Below are 21,097 nucleotides of genomic sequence, written 5' to 3' on the forward strand. Positions count from 1 at the left end.
ACTTATTCTTAATCGTCAGTTTGTTTAACTAGCGATAATCAATGCACATCCGCATCGTACTATCCTTCTTTTTCACGAATAGCACCGGTGCTCTCCATGGAGACACGCTTGGCCTAATGAAGCCCCTATCCAACAATTCTTGAATTTGAGCCTTTAACTCCACTAACTCTTTCGGTGCCATCCTATACGGTGCGATGGACACGGGCGCCGTTCCAGGCAACAAATCTATTCCAAACTCAACTTCTCGGTTCGGAGCCAATCCTGGAAGCTCCTCCAAAAAAACATCTTGGAACTCCTTTACGGTCCTAACCTTATCCACTGTCAATGCCTCCTCTTCCGACTGACTTACAAATGCCAAATAGGCCTCACAACCTTTTCGAATCCACTTCTCGGCTCTTAATGCCGACACCACATTGGACAAATAATCCCTTCGCTCACCTATCACTATAACCCCCTCATCCTTTGTGGTCCTTAACACCATTCGTTTAGCAGCACAATCCAGGGTCGCCTTATGCTTAACAAGCCACCCATTCCCAAAATGAGATCAAACTCTCCGAACGGTAACTCCATCGATCTCCGGAAAATCCTACCTTGAGTTTCTAAGGGTACATCCCTATACGCTTTGTCTACCCTAACCGAAAGCGACCCAAAGGACTTAGTACAGATACCCCACTCACAATCTCCTCGAGCAGTCCAAGTCGTCCATAATCCGCTTCGTGGCCTCCAACCAATATTCCGCCACATTCGGGCTATACCAGACACGCCCTAAAGATCTCCGCTCCGTTAGCTCAAGTCATTCGAAATAGATCCCGAACTCCATTGCTCGCATTTGCCCCGCAACCCTTTCCGAACATGAAGCATTGATCGTGACAGGCATCATCCCCACACCGCGGTCATGAGACTCTACCTCTGTTGTCGATTGGTACGGTGCATCCACCGCGGCATATGTCTCAAGACGAAGATCTCGCCGAGCACTTCCTCGGCTCATCCACGGCCTCTTGTACTCATATCGTATTATCTTGAATACGAATTTTATGCATCAATTAATATTCCAAAGTTTATTACGGATGTTTTATGAATCGACAAGAGTTCGAGTTTGTTTTCGCAGAATCAAGTCTAGCTACGATTTGATCTCTTATCGATTTTCCTATGGTTTCAGATCATCCTATCTAGAGTATCCTAGCGAGATTTCAAAGATGCATGATAATTCGAAAATATTTAGAAAAATTCGAATACTTACGACTTGAGCCGTAGATTCGGGTGCCACCTTCAAAAGATCTAAATTTTGAAAATTGAGTTTTTCGCAATCTTTATAAAATTTTCGTTTTCAAAAATCTTTGTTTTTGTAAACCCATTTCACAGCCGAGTTGTTGCAACCTAGGCTCTGATACCACTAAATGTAACACCCCAAACCCAGCCCAGAAGTTATGGCCGGATCGGGCATGCCACATCAAAAACGTAAAAAAAAAATTTCCATTCTAAGTCCAGAAAATCGTACTTGATGTTCAAAAGATTAATTCATTAAGCGTTAAAGTGAATGGAAGCTGTGCACCAGGTAGGAAACCGGAAAAGAGGTGGTGAGTCCATCGGACTGCTTAAGTACCAAGCTCCCTTCGGATCCAATCCTAGACATGCATACCGTCATTGCCACACCTTAACGTCATGAATATTTCTAGAAAACCGATTCGATTAAGTCATTTTTAGGAAAAGTGATTAATTTTGGAAAATACTTTCATTGCGGAAGCTTTGCTTGTTGTCATGTTATTTTGAAATCAACTGTTGTTTTAGAAAACGCGCCCTAAAGCTATCCAATTTCAACAGTTAAAATAAGTATTACCTATCTTAGTAATACATATTAAAAACCATCAAAAATAAATAAGCGGCCTTATTACATTTAAAAGCCCAAAACCTCAAACGTAATTAAAAGGATGTCCAGTTCACCAGAAGAAAATCAAACTTTTAGAACGGGTGGCCACTCCGAATTTTCTCACAGCTCCAAGCCCACTATGGTTGGCGATTTCTTGCGTGGATGAAAATAAAAGGGGTGAGTTTGGTGAAACTCAGTGTGTAAGGAAAACCCATTCAAAGCCCAAGTCACTCAAGCCTATTGGGCCTAAGCCCATTCGTGTAACAATGGTAATGGACCGAGCCCTTTTCAGATTACAATAAACGGGCCTTAGCCCTTATTCAGATAACAAGATGGCCCAAAGGCCCATTTCAAAATACATGCAACATCAATAACATATGCAAGCCCATTTGGGAGACTACTCAACCCACCAACCACTACACTCCACCCGTACCAGCCATACACTCCATGTGGGATAGCTCAACCCACCCAAATTTAACACTCCACAGCTTCAAAGATTGTCGCTCGATTATCGATAATTGAGGCAAAGCCTCCAAGACGTGGACAAGCCACTTTCAAGACTTCCTCCGTCAATATCCCAATCCCATGCATCGATAATAACAACATGGCATGCAAAATAACAACAATCAAACATGCATTTAAGTCAATTTAACCCTAGGGGTATTTCGGTAATTTATCTCCTAGGGGTAAACGTAAATTTTCTACTTTTAAAGGTATTTCAGAATTTATCTATTTTAGGGTTTTTCATGCATATTCTTACTTTTCACGTACTAACGTAATCACGCATCGAGGGTTCTTACGAATTGGGCCCGTTGGCTATCATTCCAATTTTGGCCCATTAAGCCCAAAAATATCGAGGGCACGTAAATCATGCACTTTGCGGTCCAAACATTGCAGCTTACCAAAAACATTAATCGATTTACCTCACGAGCATTCGCACATCAAAAATCTACAAAATACCGGTTTTCGGCATTTCGCTTTTCGCTTTTGCCGATCTAGACTAAGAAAGAGGGTGTTAGTTACACACACTTTGCGACGATATGCTGACGAGATCCACACACGAACCGCCTACAATTGGATTACTAACACGTTAATCTAACTATTCAAATACAAACTACGTATTAACCCCTTACAATATTCGGTCAACCACACCTACAGATCATAGTAAGCTTATAAGAAATCAATAAGCAACTCATTAACAAATTTTTGTCAATGTTTACCACATAATCATAATTTCACTGCAAGCTGTCTTCCTGAGCAACAGTCACTAAATTATTTATAACTGGAGCTACGAAACTCCAAATCAAGTTCCGTTAATTTTTCCTGAAAATAGACTCATATATCTTCTATCCATAAAATTTTCAGAATTTTTGGTTTAGCCAATCAATACCAGATTTTTCTCAAAGTTTCCCATGTTTCACTGTTTGACTAATCTGACCACTCTTCATTACGAATCAAATTTCTCATTGTACAGAATTCAAAATATGTTCTTGTTTATTTTATTAGAAAATAGACTCAATAATCTTTAATTACATAATTTATTCAGCTTCTAATTCATCTCCCACAATTTATGGTGATTTTCCAAAGTCACGTTACTGCTGCTGTCCCAAGCAGATTTATTACCAAATCACTCTTTCACACATACCTTGCATGCATGTTATTTAAACATGTATATCACCAATCAATCATCACATATCTATGATTTTACTTAAGAATAATCTCCATTTCATCATTTTAAAGCACAACATGTTAGCTGATTTTTCCCTTTAACATCTAAGGCACATGCATGCTCATTTGTTTGGCTCAACTTCACCTATCTTCCATTTTTTTTCATCAAAAGAACATGAAACAACAACCATTTCCTTCATTTTAATTCATGACTAAATTCTCACAACACAGCTAAAAACCAAAATATGCTTCAAGAGTTAAGGTAGAATCAAGAAGAACTCATGAACATCAAGATAGAAGCCAACTACCATGAACTTACCTTCAATTTTCTTCCCCAAGTGACCGAACACTCAAGAGCTTTCTCCTCTCCTTTCTCTTCTCTAACTTTCAGCTATGATGAACAAAGATGGACAGAACTTTGTTCTTTTCACCCCTTTTTCTTTTAATAAAACTTCATATTTCATCCATTTAATTCTTTAATACAAAAGACATGAAATTCTTATCATGAAACATTTACCTAACCCATTATCATGAAACATTTACCTAACCTATTATCATGGAACATTTACCTAACCTATTATCAATTTGTATCAATTTGTACCATAAATTATGGATATCAAGTGCACATTTTGTCTACAACAACATGATGGCTGGCCACTTTATGTAAAATGGGAGGTTTGTCATGCAAATCCTCCTATTTTGTACTCCTATTTATTTGGTCACTTCAATTTAGCCTATAGCATTTTCAAACATTTTCACATAGGTTTTATTTCATAATTTCACCCCCTTTTTCTTATGGAACAAAAATTAACTAAAATTGTCGGGTTCTATCTTAAGTTTGGGCTTTCTAGAGGCCCACTAACATAATTAAACCTATGCCAACATTCACAGGATTCCCGAAAATTGGGGCGTTACAGAAACCGGAATACATAGAATGGAGAGGTAGAAGAGTTAATGATAATATCCCTAAGCCAAGTATAGAAGGAGCTCTACCAATGGAGGAATATTTGCAAGTAAGACCCTCAGAGTTAGAAATTATGAAACAGGAGTTCGAGAGACAAAGCTTGGAGTTCGAGAGGAGGATAGCAAAGCTCGAAAAAGAAAATATGTACTTGAGTTTGGACGTTGATGTTCAAAAGATGGAAGTCGAGAAAGAGAGGAAAGAAAAAAAGAGGATTGAGGAAGATCGAGATGATCTAAGGGAACATTACAAAAGGGCACAAGTAGCCTTGAGGAGGGCGAGAGTAGGAGGATCTTCGAATCAGTGGCAAAAGGAGGTCCAAGAAGAAAAGGCTAGAGCTGAGTACTGGGAGAGGAAATTCCAAGAATTGCAGGTGCAGAATTTGGCATTAGAGGAAGAGGATAAAGGATTGAAGACCAAGGTGATAGAACTTGGAAAATCCCTGCGTTGGCACCAAAACCATAATTTTACGGTCGAGTTAAAGGAGCTAAGAAACAAGGTTGAAGATTTGGAGGTGGCATTGCATGACGGTGAACTCCGGGTTGAGCAGCTCAAGGCGCAAGAGAATTATCTGAGGGGAGAGCTATATCAGGCTAAAGAACAGGTCAGAAAAAAGGGATTATGTCATTGGTGAAGCCATAGCTCAAATTCGAGAGGTTGCTGAGTATGTGCAAGATTTGGCAATTCGAGCTGACGTATTGAGTCTGATGTATTCATCATCATCGGATGTAAGACGAAAGTTAGCCCTTTTATTAGATAGAGTTAAAGCTTTGGGCCTTAGGGCGAAATCGTATTTGTAATCCTCTTATATGTAAAGATATTCTTTTTCTAAATAAAATTTTCTAAATGAAGTTGAACCAGAATCGATATTCTTTTTGCATTCATGCATTTGCATCTCATAACATTTCATCACATCATTTGCATTCAAGGTTATAGAAAGACCCTGATTAGTTAAAGTTTACTTTCTAGAGAGGTAGAAAAGAGAGAGGTAGAAAAGAAAATCTAGAAATCACACACCCCTACGGCACTCATACTAAAACTAAGAACATGGATCAAAGGTTCGAGCAATTACAAAAAGATATGCAAGATCAAATGTAAGAGCAGTTGACCAAAATACAGAATGAAATGAGGGAGCAGATGCTAGAGGCTCAGAGAAACATGATGGCTGAAATGGCTCAGCTGCTAAGAGCCACTGATAAAGGAAAAGCTCCCATGGCGATCACTGAAGAGGAGAATGAAGGTCCTCCTCCGGGTTTTACTCCGCCTCATGTGCCTCTGCAAACCGAGGTACCTCCTAGAAGGCCATCTGTCACAGTAAGGCCTCAATATGGGCCAGTGAATACTGGAATCCCCATAAATTTCCCATCTGGGTTAGAAAATAATTTGGGTGATAGCTCGATCAACCCTATTACTCCTGATCTAGATTTAATGGAGAAGGAAAGAATGGCCACTGAATCCTCAAAACAATTGGAAGATCGTTGTAGGTGGTTAGAGGAGAAGTTTAGGGTTTTAGAAGGCGCTGGCAATCATCATGGAATTGATGCCAAAGACTTAAGTTTGGTTCCAGATTTAGTGCTTCCTCATAAATTTAAGATGCCAGAGTTTGAAAAGTACAACGGGACTACTTGCCCAGAGGCACACATAACAATGTTTTGTAGAAGAATGACTGGTTATGTGAACAACGATCAACTATTGGTCCATTATTTTCAGGACAGCCTAGTGGGAGTTGCGGCTATGTGGTACAATCAGTTGAGCCGTGCAAGAATCAGTTCATAGAGAGATCTTGCACAGGCTTTCATGCAACAGTATAACCATGTGACTGATATAACGCCAGATAGGATCACACTTCAAAACATGGAGAAAAAATCTAATGAGAGTTTTAGGCAATATGCACAATGATGGAGGGAGGTGGCAATGCAAGTACAACCACCATTGTTGGAAAAGGAAACCACCATGTTATTTATTAATACTTTAAAGGCGCCATTCATCACACATATGATTAGAAGTACCACAAAAAGTTTTGCGGATATAGTTATGGCGGGTGAGATGATTGAGAATGCCGTGAGAAGTGGTAAAATCGAGGGGGAAGTGGATAAAATATCGGCCCCAAGGAGGAAAGACAATGAGGTAAACAACATGAATAGCTTCAATTCCAGGGCAATCACAGTTGGACAACCTAAAACAGCTACGGGTGAGCAACAAAATACTCAAAGACAGGAATCGGGTACGAGACAGAATTCGGAGAGGATGCAATTCACTCCTATCCCCGTGACATATCGTGAGCTTTATCAAAGCTTATACGATGCACATGCCGTTACTCCATTTCACTTGAAACCGCTGCAGCCACCTTACCCCAAATGGTATAATGTAAATGCTAAATGTGAATATCACACGGGAATATCGGGGCATTCAATTGAAAACTGGACTGGGTTCAAGAAGGTCGTGGAGAGGCTCATCAAAATTGGGGTTGTGAAATTTGATAGTACCCCTGATACTGAAAGCCCATTACTGGATCATGGCAATCAAAGAGTGAATACCATTGATGAAACAAAGAAAAGAAAAATCAAGGAAGACATTGCTGAGGTGAAGACACCTATGAAGGTGATATGGGAGGAGATGGTGAAGAGAGGTATACTGACCTCTAGAAAAAAAGGAGAAGGAATAGAGAACCATTATGAGTTCCATGGGGAGATGGTTCATATGATCCAAAATTGTGAAGAGTTCAAGGTCATGGTACAAGGCCTTATAGTTAACAAAGAGTTGCAGGTTTTTAAGGGTAGTTCTTATGAATGACAAATATGTGTGCTGGAGAATGAACGACAAAGAACCAACCAACCGAGAATTATTATTTCCTTGCCAGGGAATAATGAGGAGGGGTTGCAAACTAGGCCCAAAGTAGTCATCCATAAACCCAATCCTTTCCCTTATAAGGATGACAAGAGGGTGTCATAGAGCTATGACTGCAATATAACAATACCTGAGGGGGAGAGTATAGCTAGCGCGTCCAGGGGCACGCAAAATGAAGGTTCTCATACACGAAGTGGGAAAAGTTATGACAGGGGGAATATCAGAGTAGAGCCCGCAAAGACGAAAGATGTCAAGGCTGAAAGGGAAAAGGAAACTGAAGTACTCATCAATGAGCCGGTAAAGGAGGAAGAGGCTAAGGAGTTTCTAAAATTCCTGAAACATAGTGAGTATAGCATGGTCGAGTAGTTGCGCAAGCAGCCGGCGCGTATATCAGTGTTAGCCCTACTCTTGAGCTCTGAGGTGCAACGAGATGCGTTGTTAAAGGTGCTTAACAAAACATATGTTACCCATGACATATCCGTTAACAAGCTAGACCGATTAGTAAACAACATCAGTGCTGACAATTTCATTTATTTTAACGATAATGAAATTCCACCTGGGGGCATAGAGTCAACCAAAGCCCTACACATCACTACTCGGTGCAAAGAATACACACTTTCAAGTGTACTCGTGGATAATGGGTCTGCTTTGAACGTCCTGCCGCTATCCACCTTGAACAGATTGCCCATTGACAGTTCGCATATGAAAACGTGTCACAGTGTGGTAAGAGCCTTTGATGGAACTGAAAGAAAAGTAATGGGGCGAATCGACATACCTTTAGAGATTGGGCCGAATACGTATGAAGTTGATTTCCTAGTGATAGATATCAAGCCCTCCTACAATTGTTTATTGGGGAGACCATGGATACACTTCGGCGGAGCGGTGCCCTCTTCATTGCACCAAAATTAAAGTTAGTGATGGATGGTCGCTAATAACCATCAATGCGAAGAGGACATCATAGCGGCGATTACCAAGAAGGCCCTTATGTTGAGGCAAATGAAGAGGCTATTGAATGTTCTTTCCGCTCTTTAGAGGTCATTAATGCCACCTTTATTTTGGAGGGAAGCAAAGTGCCAGTACCCAAAATGTCTGGAGCCATGAGGATGGCCCTACAAATGATGATGGGGAAAGGAGCATTGCCGGGAAAAGGGCTAGGAAGACAGTTGCAAGGAGAAGTTCAAATCCCAAAACTGATTGAGAAGAAGGACCGCTTTGGCTTGGGCTTCACGCCAGACCACAAGCACAAGAGGCAGGAAATAGAGAAGCGCCAAGCGAGAAAAAATGCGCGTTTGAATGGAAGAGAAGTGGAGTGGGAACCGATGACATTCCCACCTATATCCAAATCTTTCAATCAGGAGGACTGCTGATAAAGGAAAGTCATCAAGTTAATGTTGTGCACAATGAAGGATTGGAGCAAGGAAGCCTCGAGGGCATTCGCCCTTACGAACCGGGGAGCTCTCTGAATAATTGGACTGCGGAAGACCTTCTTGTAGTCTTTAGGAATTTTTCAGAGTAATTCTCAAAACATGTCTATTACTCTAGGGCCTAGGAGTAGTAAGATTATATTCGTGAAATAGGCTTATGTTCATCTATAATTATTTAAATAAAACATAACTTTTTATCAATTTAAACGAGTATCGTTCTATTTTTATCGACCAATATTCCTTCAAATTCTAGCAATTCTTATTCTTTTATTAATAGCACATAAACAATCATTCTTTGATTCATTCATTCTTTGTATATTCTTTCATACCCCCACAGGTCCCTAGATATCAATGATATGAGCGCTGATACTACAGCTCCTAATTTCTCTGGCGAGCAAGACATGTGTTTAGAGGAACCTCAGGATTTTGAAGATGTTCAGGATTGTGACGTATCTCTCAATCTGTTAAGAATGGTTAAGCAGGAGGAGAAACAAATCATGCCACATGAGAAAGAGGCAATAGTGAATATAGCCCTAGAGGAAGGGAAGGAGTTGAAAATCGGAACCCTAATTGGCGTGGACACAAGGCATGGTCTGATTGAGTTGCTTCGAGAGTTCAAGGATATCTTCGCCTGGTCATATCAGGATATGCCTGGGTTGAGTACTGACATTGTGGTACATCATCTTCCAATAAGACAAGATTGTAAGCCAGTCCAACAGAAGTTGCGAAGAATGAGGCCAGATATCGTTTTGAAGATAAAGGATGAAGTCAAGAAGCAGTTTGATGCAGGATTCTTGCAAGAAGTGAAGTACTCCGAATGGGTAGCTAACATTGTGTCAGTCCCCAAGAAGGATGGAAAAGTACGAATGTGTGTTGATTACAAAGACTTGAACAAAGCAAGCCCAAAAGATAATTTTCCTTTACCCCACATTGACACTTTAGTAGATAACACAGCGGGATATTCATTGTTCTCCTTTATGGATGGTTTCTTAGGATACAACTAGATAAAGATGCATCCAGAGGACATGAATAAAACCACCTTTATAACCTTGTGGGGCACCTTTTGCTACAAAGTAATGCCATTTGGACTAAAAAACGCAGGGGCAACGTACCAAAGGGCCATGGTGAACTTGTTCCATGGCATGATGCATAAGGATATCGAGGTATACGTTGATGATATGATTGCCAAGTCGCGTATGGAAAAAAAGCATATTGAGGTCTTGAGGAGATTGTTTGTAAGGTTGAGAAAATTTCAGCTGAAGCTCAATCCAGTAAAGTGTACCTTTGGAGCCAGATCCAGAAAGTTGTTAGGCTTCGTAGTCAGTGAAAAAGGAATTGAAGTCGACTCAGACAAGGTCAAAGCCATATGAGATCTTATCTTTCGCCTCCTCAGAAAGCACAATCAAGGTATTTGGGATGGGGAATGCTAGAGTGCTTTTGAAAAGGTCAAACAATATTTGTTGAATGCTCCGGTATTGTCTCCACCCAGCCCAGATAAACCATTAATACTCTACTTATCAGTGTTCAGTAATTCTATGGGATGTGTGCTTGGCTAGCATGATGAGTCAGGGAAAAGGAGAAGGTAATTTATTATCTCAGTAAGAAGTTCACTGCCTGTGAGATGAGATATTCACCAATCGAAAAGTTGTGTTGTGCGCTGATTTGGACAACTCAGAGATTAAGACAGTACATGCTATTCCATACCACTTGGCTCATCTCAAAACTTGATCCGTTGAAATACATGATGGAGTCAACAGCTCTAAATGAGAGAATGGCGAGATGGTAAATTTTACTTTCGGAGTTTGATATAGTCTACATAAGTCAGAAGGCTGTAAAAGGAAGTGCGGTAGCGGACTTCTTAGCTAGTAGGGCTCTAGAGGATTATGAGCCACTAAACTTCGATTTTCCAAATGAGGAGTTGATGTGTATAGCAATGACTGAAAATTCTTCTCGGAGGCTCAATTTTGATGGGGCTTCTAATGCGATCGAAATGGAATTGGGCGATCTTGGTATCTCCGAATGGCGATCATTATCCTTTTATGTGCAAGTTGGACTTTGATTGCACAAACAATATGGCTGAATATGAAGCATGCATCATAGGACTTCAAGTAGCTATAGAGCGAGGTATAAAAACTCTAGAAGTATATAGGGATTCGGCGTTGGTTGTTTATCAGCTTAGAGGTAAATGGGAGACAAGGGACCCTAAATTAGTTATCGAAAGGTAGTTTTGGGGTTACTTGAGGAATTTGATAGCATCACCTTCAATTATCTCCCACGAGACAAAAATCAGATGACAGATGCTTTAACAACCTTGGCCTCAATGATCAATAAAGAAGAAGAAATGAAGCCAATTCAAATGAGTGTTTACGAGGCTCCAGCTCATTGTTGTAACATTGAGAGAAATGACAATAACCCCTGGTATCAAGATATATTGCGATACGTGAGAGATCGTAAATACCCTGAACAGACCAGTGAAAATGACAAACGAACCTTGAGGAGGTTAGCTTGCGACTATGTTTTAGACGGAGATATCCTGTACAAAAGATGAAAAGACCAAGTACTTTTGAGATGTGTCGATGCTGTGGAAGCTAAGTTAATTCTAGAAGAAGTTCACAAAGGTGTATGCGGGACGTATGCAAATGGGTTCACGATGGCAAGGCAAATCATGAGGTTTGGCTATTATTGGGCCACTATGGAAGGGGATTGCATCAGTTACACCAAGAAATGCCATAAGTGCCAGATTTATGGGGATAAAATTCATGTACCACCTTCACCTTTGCATATTATGACTTCTCCATAGCCCTTTTCCATGTGGGGCATGGATGTTATTGGACCAATATCACCGAGAGCTTCGAATGGACATCGATTTATCTTTGTAGTAATTGACTACTTCACAAAATGGGTAGAGGCTGCTTCTTATGCGAATGTTACTAAGTCAGCTGTGAGTCGATTCTTGAAGAAGGAGATCATTTGTCGATATGGAATGCCTGAGAAGATCATATCCGACAATGCATTGAACCTAAACAACAAAACGATAGCAGAGGTTTGCGACCAGTTCAAGATCAAGCATCACAATTCTTCCCCTTATCGTCCAAAAATGAATGGGGCAGTGGAGGCCGCCAACAAGAATATTAAGAAAATAGTGGGGAAGATGACTGAGACGTATAGAGATTGGCATGAGAAGTTGCCATTTGCACTCTTAGCCTACCGAACATCTGTCAGAACCTCTACTGGGGCAACTCCATTCTCGTTAGTCTATGGGATGGAAGCAATATTACCTATTGAAGTAGAAATACCTTCTCTTCGAATTTTGACAGAAGTAAAGTTAGATGAAGCTGAGTGGGTTCAATCCTGGTATGACCAGTTGAACTTGATTGAAGAAAAGAGGCTAAAAGCCATTCGACATGGTCAGATGTATCAGAAGCTAATGATGTGAGCTTATGATAAGAAAGTTCGACCAAGAGAATTCCATGAGGGAGACCTTGTACTGAAAAAGATCCTTCCTATTCAAAAGGATTTTAGAGGAAAATAGATGTCGAATTGGGAAGGGCCGTATGTCGTGAAGAAAGCTTTTTCCGGTGGTGCATTGATCTTAGTAGAAATGGATGGGAAAAGTTTACCTAATCCAGTGAACTCGGACTCAGTTAAAAAATACTTTGTCTAAAGAAGAAGAGAATCTAAGGTGAAAACCCGCAAAGGGCGCCTTGAAAAAAAAACAGACAAAGCCAAGGTGAAAACCATAAAGGGCACCTTGTGACCAAAAAGGTTTTGAGTTGAAAACCGAAAGGGCAACTTAAATTTTGAAGAGTACACAGTGATCTTGTTACAAAGAGCGAAGAATGCTACAAACTGGGGCATCAACAGAGTACTTGGGATCTTTTAAACACATTTTGAACTCAAGAAAGACTTCATGGAGCTGGTGTATAGGCACTCAAGCGGTGATATCTAGAGGATCTAACTTCTATCTTGTTTTCCATCTTTAGATTCTACTCCTTCCTAAAGATAGGCCTTCAGATTAATTTCCTTTGTATTCTTTTTTCTTAATTCATTCAAATCCAATTATTCCTAAAGATTTATTCATCTTCCATGTTGCATTGAAATAATGATAGATGAACTAAATATGTTTACAAACGAAGTTTTGCGTATTACTCTAAAATTTCTAGACAATACAAGAAACTAAAATAGGACAATTGTTCGAGAAATTCACGTAAGTAAAGGATAAAGGAACTCGAAGAATTTCTTTCGTCCAGTCTAAAGGGAAAATGAACAAAATCAATGATTCAATTTTAAGAAAAGATTGTTTTACAAACATCCTCAGTGGATCGTAGCATTGGAGGAAGGGTACAGGCATACAGGCTAAGCGTGAATGAAGCTTTGAGAAAAGAAAGGCAAATGAAAGAATGAATGATGACGTCTAGGATAGGGGTCATATTCATGACATTTTGCATCATAACATGTTTAATTAGGAACATTTGACTCACTTCGAGCATAGCATCCTAAATTATCAAGCATAATCATTTTACAAAGTTATCGGAGACGGTAGCGCTTTAAAACCCAAAACAGTAGGGTAATAGGCTACGGCATAGCAGATCTGAACTTCATCGGGGCAGGTCTAAGATGACAGATCTTATCTCTCTGTATTCGGCGGGGAGCATATCGAAGATATAGTTGATTTGGCTTTCACGTGTTTACGATGAAGCAAATCTAAGATGATTTTTCGTCTCTGTATTGTCAGAGAACGAATCGAAGTTTGGCATCTTCACTTTGATGGAGAGCAGACACATAGCAGATCTGACCTTCAGATGTTTATGCTGAAGCGGATCCAAGATGGTTTGGCATCCTTGTGTTTACAAGGAACAAATCGAAGACATAGCTGATTTGGCTTTCACGTGTTTACGTTGAAACAAATCTAAGATGATTTGTCGTCTCTGTATTGTCAGAGAACAAATCGAAGTCTGGCATTTCCACTTTGATGAAAGGTAGACACATAGCAGATCTTACCTTCAAATGTTTACGCTGAAGCAGATCCAAGATGACAGATCTTATCTCTCTGTATTCGGTAGGGAGCAGATCAAAGATATAGCTGATTTGGCTTTCACGTGTTTACGATGAAGCAAATCTAAGATGATTTGTCGTCGCTGTATTGTCAGAGAACAAATCGAAGTCTGGCATTTCCACTTTGATGAAAGGTAGACACATAGCAGATCTTACCTTCAAATGTTTACGCTGAAGCAGATCCAAGATGATAGATCTTATCTCTCGATTCGGCGGGAGCAGATCAAAGATATAGCGATTTGGCTTTCACGTGTTTACGATGAAGCAAATCTAAGATGATTTGTCGTCATTGTATTGTCGATGAACAAATCAAGTCCGGTATTTCCACTTTGATGGAAGGCAGACACATAGCAGATCTTACCTTCAGATGTTTACGCTGAAGCAGATCCAAGATGACAGATCTTATCTCTCTGTATTCGGCAGGGAGCAGATCGAAGATATAGCTGATTTGTCTTTCACGTGTTTACGATGAAGCAAATCTAAGATGATTTGTCGTCTCTGTATTGTCAGAGAACAAATCGAAGTCTGGCATTTCCACTTTGATAGAAGGCAGACACATAGCAGATCCAAGATGACAGATCTTATCTCTCTTTATTCGGCAGGGAGCAGATCGAAGATATAGCTGATTTGGCCTTCACGTGTTTTCGATGAAGCAAATCTAAGATGATTTGTCGTCTCTGTATTGTCAGAGAACAAATCGAAGTCTGGCATTTCCACTTTAATGGAAGGCATACACATAGCAGATCTTACCCTCAGATGTTTACGCTGAAGCAGATCCAAGATGACAGATCTTATCTCTCTGTATTCGGCAGGGAACAGATCGAAGATATAGCTGATTTGGCTTTCACGTTTTTTCGATGAAGCAAATCTAAGATGATTTTTCGTCTCTGTATTGTCAGAGAACGAATCAAAGTTTGGCATCTTCACTTTGATGGAGAGCAGACACATAGCAGATCTCGCCTTCGGATGTTAATGCTGAAGCGGATCCAAGATGGTTTGGCATCCTTATACTTACAAGGAGCAAATCGAATCATAGTTGATTTGGCTTTTACGTGCTTACGTTAAAGTAAATATAAGATGATTTGGCATCTCTGTATTGTCAGGGAACAAATCGAAGAAGTAGATTTGGCGTTTCTGTGTTCGACGGAGAGCAGATCGAAGATATCAACATAACAGTCAATTTGCAATGAGCAGATTGAAGAAGCAAATTTGGCGTCTCTGTATTAGACGGGGAGCAGATCGAAGATAATAGATTTGGCGTCTCTGTAGTAGACGAGGGGCAGATCAAAGATAGCAGATATCGCCTTCCTGAGTTGCAGTGAAGCAAATTGAAGCCGTTAAGAGGCCATTTAAAGAAGATCAAGTACCAAGAAATTAAAATTCGGCAAGACTAAGAAAAATTGGCCATTTTGGAGTCTTTGCTCCATTCTCATTACACGACAATGAGCAAAGAGGGGCAGCTGTAATGGCCAATTTTTGGCCTAAGCAAACAAGCAAAAAATAAAATCCACATAACCAAATTCCAAGTCCATTTACAATGTTAAACAGCCCAAAAATCAAAACTACCTAATTACAATAACTAAACCTACCCACACCCAATACCCAAAACCATTAAAATTAGAACTACCCAAACCTAAGCAATTTTCAAGAAAGAAAAGTGGTGATGAACCCTAGCCACACCCCACCATGGCCACCTACGCCACTACCAAATTGCCCGCCACCAAAGATACCCACTTGCCTCTACCACTCTATACCGCAAAAAAGACAAAAAAAAGGACAGCAAAGAAAAACACCAAAAAATAAAATTCTTTGTATTTTTTCTTTGGATTTTGGGCTATATAAAAGCCCTATGTTCCTTGTGCCATGGGAGAGGGGGGAATCGATTGTATTTTGGAGAGAAGAGATTGTATTAGAGAGGGTTGTATTACAGAGATTTTTGGGAGAAATCAAAAGGAGAAAACAAGTTCAAAAGGTGTTTGTCCTTATTTTTATTTATTTATTTATTTATTTTTTGATCTTCTTTCTATTCGTTCGTTTTATCTATTTTACAAATATTTTTAACAAAAAAAAAACTTACAAAAAAAATATAAAAAAGGGAAAGAGGGAAGGAACTTACCGGTGTTCAGTTTGCCAACATCGTGGACGACCGAAGAAACCGAATGGATTCTTGAGTTCTAGGGTGCTTCTCATTAATTTTTGAAGGTTTTTGGGTCGTTTTAACCCCAAATCCGGGCTCTACTCGAGAAGAGAAGCGAAAAAAGGCCTCGAAAGATTTTTCGACCAACGTGGACTGCGGCGCCGCCGTCGGTGGCCGGTGACCGGCGTGACGGTTGATGGCCGATTCGATGACCGGAGGAGGGGAAAGGTTGAGAGAGTTGAGAGCTTTCTCTCTATTTTGAAAAATGAATGTAGGGTGGTAGGGTGATGTTTTAACTCTTTTTTTGTTGTTTTTTTAAAAAAGATTTTTTATGATAAAAAAAAGAAAAAAGAAAATAAAGTATGGTTTTAATTAATAATAAAACAAAATAGTATGAGGAAGTAGTTTTAATTAATAATAAAACAAAATAGTATGGGGAAATAATTTTAATTAACAATAAAACAAAATAGCATGGGGAGTGTTTTTGATTAATAATAAAACAAAGTAGCATGGGAGGAGTAGAATCAGCTTTTTGCTTGGGACCATGCATGTTACCTTTAATTGGATAATTTACGCAATTGATCCCCTCCTTTGTGCTAGCCTTCAATCGGGCCATATTTAAGTTTTTTATATTATTTTAAATTGGCCCTGCAGTCTGTGTGCTATTTTAATTTGCCCCCTTTGTGCGGTATTTTAAGATTTGGAGCATTTTTAATTTTAGATCTCAGACATTTATACGCAATTAATTTTAGCCCAAAATTTTGTTTCAATAATTTATTTTACTTGTAAGTTATCTCTTGGATTTTGTTTCTTCTCTCAATTAAGTTTCAGTTATTCTTTTAGAATAAACATGTTTCTACATATTATTTTGATTTCATACTTTTGTAATTATTATTTTCTCTTTTCTTTTTATATGAATACCTTTATATTATTATTACTACTATATGTATATATTTATAATATTACTAATAGTTTATTTTTACATTATTATGTATATACCATGTAAATATTTTAATATTATATTATGTATACATTTTATATATATATATATCTTTTAATATTGTGTTTTTATTGTTTTGCATATGCCCTAATATTATATCATTTATATATATTTTTTATTTCCCATATTATCTTACTTTATATATTTTTAACTATATCATGTATATGCTACTACTATATATCTATTTATGTAGTATTATTAATAGTTGTTTCTAATATTATGATTATTTTAATATGTATATATTATGTATTTACCTTCAATATTATATATCGTATATTTCTAATACTATTACGTTATTACTACTATTATATTATTATTATATTTTTACCCATTACTCTTTAAATACACTTATTTTACCTTTTACTCTTCACTCACTATATATATTATTTACTTATCTATATATTCACATACATATATTTAATTTCACACATCATTCCAAAATTTTTACTTGTATTATTACTATTAATATTATTATTATCTTCACTATACTATCATTCTTTAGTCTTACATAATGATTGTTTATTTATTACTAGTTTTTTTTAATCTCGAATATTTCCTAGCTTATTCGTTATTATCTTTTTATTCGTTTTATTCATTTATTTGTTACCTCGAAATAAGATTTTTTTGCAAATAAGGCAATGCTTGGTGTTTGGAAACTTTGAGAAAGCAGTGCCCTAACTTATTGGGTTGCCACTTTTCTCGTTGAATTCGAATAATTAAGTACCCTTCTAAGTTTTTTTAGAGGTTTTCTAAATGCAAGCCACTATCTTGGAATTTCAAAGCAATATATCCTAACTTATTGGATATAGCGTTTTGCTGTTTCGAGATAGGAATTTCAAAAAAGGGATAACTTAATGTCAATACTTTGACGCTAGTGAATCCTAATTTTCAAAGTTAAAATATTTTAAAGAGGACTACATCTTAAATTTTTTTTTCTTTCGACATTAAAGACATTTGATAATCAATTAGGTGATCCAATCACACCTAAAAAGATTGGTGGCGACTCCCATTTGCGTTTTTAAAATCGATTCCCATTTTCCAAAACTTGATTTGAAAATGGTTTCGACAGAGGTAACTAGAAAACAAAAGAGGCTAGGGCCATGCTTCAAATTCCTATAAGAGAACCTTACCTGGGTTCCTGCAAGTTTATTATCCCAGCTAAACCAGGTTGGACTTCCCCATTGAGCAAACTCTTTCCCATTTTCACCGGTCACATATTCAAGGTATGATTGATCAGCTGTAGCATGATAAAGCCAACTTGCTGCCCATAAGAGCTCATCTCCATATCCTGTTGAATTGTAATATGTAGCAACTTCTGGAATTTTCTCACTGTAAGAACCTCAATTGTTATCCGCAAAAGTAAAAAGTTGCTTTGCATGCGTAAGAAGCGTGCTTGAATACGTGGAGTCAGCTGTCTTAAACACCAGAGATGCTGAAGCCATAGCTGCAGCAGTTTCGGCTGCAACCTCAGTCCCAGGGACGGATGCATTCACCTGTGTGAGAGGCCTCTTCTCTGTCATATTCTCAGGCCTGTCCCAACATTTATGGTCTGTTACAGGGTCACCGACTTGCCTTAGTTTTTGAAGTAAAAAAGTAAGAGATAAGAAATATTCCGAAAGCTTTTTCAAGACTTAAATTTGCAGGGCACAAATCAAGAAAACAAAAACAAATTTTAATGTAATTTTTGAAAACACCGGTGCACTACATATAGCTACACAATCCAAAAGAGAGGAAGGCAGTTAAAGACAATGATAACCTGAATATAGAGCACATTCTGTGAAGGATGAGCATTGAGAAGGAAATCGGTTATCCACTTGAGAGCTTGTTGAGCAGGTTCTAGTTGGTTCACTGCCTCCATCTGATCTCTATACTCGAGGATAGCCCACGATAACACAGTAGCAGTGAATGCCATCGGAAAACCAAATTTCACGTGATCCCCAGCATCATACAGCCCCTTGGAAAGATCCAGCTTGGCTTCACTTCCATCCGTTAGAGCCGAATCTCCTCTCTATGATATCTTATTATCCACTAACCTACCAGCTGCAACAAAACAATCCCCACCTCTAACATTAATTTTGCCCAAAAAGAAAAAAAACTTGAGCAGTAGCAGGCTGCTAAATAATATCATGAAGAAACTACTTGTTCTAAGCACTAAACAAGAAGGTACTTCAAAAATCTGAGTCCATAACTTAAAGGGTGTCCTTAAAGGAAACAAAATTTCAACTAGGTAATACATAAACAGAGTAAAAGGAAAAAAGAAACTATAAAGAGTGAAAGAGCCAAGAGGGTAAAGAAAGGGTACATTTTTGGACGTCAAAGAATTGCATAGCGATTTCGAGAGCATGAGCATACTTGTGGTCTATAGCACCTGGATGACCGGGAACGGGAGTGGGCTTATTGTCATTTCTATGATCTAATTTTTTCTTGATTATGTAAACAACAGCTCCCACAACCAGAGCCAATATTACTAGAACCAGAAACCACCCAAAAAATCCTCTGGACTTTGACTCTTTTCCCATTTTCAGTTTGTGTGAGACAAAACCTTCAACTTAAGATGTTATATCAAAACAGGCGCATTTGGTTCTACTGAGAAAAGAATCTGCAGAGGTGAATGTGGTTTAGGAAACAGGGTTGATTAGTTAAAGAGAAGTAGTTAATTAACGGGTGCCGTAACAAGCAGAGATGAATCATAAATTTGTTTAATTGGTGACTTCTTGCAGGACAAGGACACCGACACCGACACTCAGGTTTCAACTTTCAAGCAGGATGTTTATATGATAGTATAATTATATGTTTAGCTTTTTAAACTGTTCAAGTGTTGTGTAAGCACTTCTCACGGTCTAACACTTGGTTTTTCTCCCCGCCTTTGCCAGGGTCTTGATTCAATATCCTAACGAAGATGTTCTTGGTAGGTGGGGCGACATTCGCGCTCAGAGGAACTAAAATCTCATTTTCGGAGTTCAAAGTTGAATAAGGCTCGAGACTTGGAGGATTTATTATCAGCCCTTGATTTCTTGAGCACCAATGTCAAATAACCATCCCCTTTTTAACGCCATATAAAATTTTCAAATTAATATACATTTCTTCAAAAATATATATACATCTTATTTATGATGTAATAAAAAAATAAAAAACAAAATTATCAAAATCTACTTATAAAATTTTATAAAAATTTTACTAATACCTCAAAATTTATTTATAACACAATAAAAAATTAATGGTCATTTGATTATTAGCAGCCGATCATGAGGGAAAGATCATTTCTACCGATACTGACAAGATTATTTTATCCGGCAATGGAGATGCTCTAGGCATTCCATTAGTTATGTATCAACATTCCAATAAAAATACTTGTATGCATCAAACTGCCCGGGTTCGGCGGGGTTAATGCATTAAAAAGGGGCAAATTTTAGCGGACGGTGCCGCTACGGTTGGTGGCGAACTCGCTTTGGGTAGTGTGATTGTTTTGGTCACTTAATTATGAAAATTTTCAATTTAGTCACTAACGTTTTGAATTTTTTCTATTCTGGTCATTTACGTTTTAGATTATTTCTATTTTGGTCACTCTTCGTTAAATAGTTAACAGAAGTAATGATGTGGCCTTTTCTAATTGTTGAAATAACATATTTAATCATCAATACTTACACATTTTATCAATCGATCCTAATTCTAAATAATTCAATAAATTTAACTTTCCACATTCACAAATTCTATTAACCCATATAATCTAATATAAATTATATATTATAAAAGTATAAAATATAATATTATTTCTATATATTTATATAAATAATATTATATGTGTTTATATTTAATTATAATTATAAGGCTCAAATATGCATTTAGCCCCTCGAACTTGACATTTTCTCTCAAGTTGGTACTTATGATTTCTTTTTCCCAAGTTGGTATCTGAATTTTCATTCTATCAAATGTTTGGATACTTTTTTGTAATGGTGTTAAATATAGGACACATGACATTCTTAGGTTATGGCACGTGGCATTGATGATGCCATAATTTTAATAAAAATTTAAAATTTAAAAGAAAAAATATAATTTTTAAAATATTAAATAAATTATAAATTATAAAAATATATGTATCTAAAATTTAAAATATTACAAAAGTTAAAAAATTTTAAAA

The 21,097-nt window shown here is 38.0% G+C and overlaps 1 pseudogene; it reads right to left on the minus strand.

Annotated features, from left to right (window-relative positions):
* The window catches only part of LOC108481477 (endoglucanase 10-like), a 43,824-nt pseudogene extending 23,865 nt beyond the window's left edge, over positions 1–19,959 (minus strand).
* Between the last annotated feature and the right edge of the window lie 1,138 nt (positions 19,960–21,097).

This window comes from Gossypium arboreum, chromosome 1 (assembly GCF_025698485.1).
Source record: "Gossypium arboreum isolate Shixiya-1 chromosome 1, ASM2569848v2, whole genome shotgun sequence".
NCBI classification, from domain to species: Eukaryota; Viridiplantae; Streptophyta; class Magnoliopsida; order Malvales; family Malvaceae; genus Gossypium; species Gossypium arboreum.